Here is a 1821-nt window from a genome sequence, read left to right as displayed (position 1 = left end):
TATATATATATATATATATATTAAATGGTAACAATATACACTACAATAGTAAATGTAGTAATAACGATTTTCTAGATTGGCACAAGGCCAAACATTTCCAATTTTGTTATTTGATTTTATCGATCTCTATGCACGAGTTAGGTATATATTTTATGTATAGCAAAGAATGAGGGTTCAAATTGATAAACTCCTCCAAGATTTTAACTCAAGCCTTAAAGAGTTTGGGTTAAATACCGTTAACGTGTTTCGTTATCTTCCATATTGTTCTAAGACCGTCTATAGCTGCCGAAACCTTAGCTACGCGCGGTTTAATTTCTTTTTCAGTGGAAACAATTGGAAAAAATATTTCTGCCAAGGTAAGTAAAGTCGTTGACATTTTTCAATGGCTTCTGTTTGTTAAATTAAAAAGAAAGCTCTTAGAGCAGTTGCTGTATCTGTGCTTGTATATGGATCTCCGATTTGGACTCACTAAGAAACTCAGGTGCATGCTGGACGGTGCCTATACCAGAATGTTACGTGCAGTGCTCAACATATCTTGGAAGGAGAGCCCAACAAAACAACGGTTATATGGGAATGTACCAACTATTTCATCAACCATCGAAGAGCGGAGATTGAGGTTTGCTAGCCACTGCTGGAGAAGTAGAGAAGAACTTGTGACCAATGTGTTGCTGTGGACATCAAATCATAGTACCACAGCGGCCGGACGACCACGGAAAATGTATACAAAACACCTTGCAGAAGATGTTGTATGCCAAGTTGAAGACCTAAAAATACAAATAGAAGATCGGGAGGGATAGAGAGAGGTAAACAGGCTGGCCCGAGCAATCAGGGTGGCCCGGGCAATCAGCCTGACTCGATGATGCTTCGCTTTGTTAGTATTTCTTTAGTCTGCATATCGTGCCCTTTTCTCTAAAACGTCTACTTACATTGATTCAGGGACAGAAAAGTGTGAGGCAATTGATGCTACATGAGAAAGACGATAAACAACATAGAATTTGAACGAAGAACCAAGAAAGAATGAATTATATTCTTTGATGTAACGATTTTGCATTTTTCTGATTCTCCAATATCCGACTTAAAGGAATATATTATTCCTAATAACATGATTACATTGGCAAATATAAGTACGACGACCTCCCGAGGGATTCATAGGCTCATCAATATTAGAAGATAAGCGTTCCCATCCTAACATTTTAGACAATAGTTTGTCTTTTAGTGAAGTAGCATTCATCGGAGAATGTAATCGACTTAGCCTCTCCCCTGTAATCACGTAAAATTTGAAACTAATATTCAAGAAGGCGGCTACGATAAATTGCTCCATCCTAGTTGTTTTGGCTCTCATTCTGAGTTCAAATATTGCTGTTTCGACTTACCGGTTCATCCTTTCGTTGTCGATAGAATTAAGCACGTCTTCTCATATACGGTACTGGACTAGCGTTTCGAACTAACAGAATGAGAATATATTCTTTTACACTTTTACTTGTTTCATTCATTTTGACTGTGTCCATGCTGGAGCACCGCCATTAGTCGAGAAAATCGACGCCAGGACTTATTCTTTGTAAGCCTAGTACTTATTCTATCGGTCTCTTTTGCCGAACCACTAAGTTACGGGAACGTAAACACAGACACACAAAACACACACACACACACACACACACATATATATATATATATATATATAGATATATATATATATATACATATTTACGACGGGCTTCTTTCAGTTTACGTCTTCCAAATCCACTCACAAGGCTTTGGACGGCCCGAGGCTATAGCAGAAAACACTTGGCCAAGGTGGTACGCAGTGGGACTCAACCCGGA

The sequence above is a fragment of the Octopus bimaculoides genome, chromosome 8, assembly GCF_001194135.2.
Source record: "Octopus bimaculoides isolate UCB-OBI-ISO-001 chromosome 8, ASM119413v2, whole genome shotgun sequence".
In the NCBI taxonomy this organism is placed as follows: Eukaryota; Metazoa; Mollusca; class Cephalopoda; order Octopoda; family Octopodidae; genus Octopus; species Octopus bimaculoides.
Note: the sequence above shows the minus strand (reverse complement) of the source record.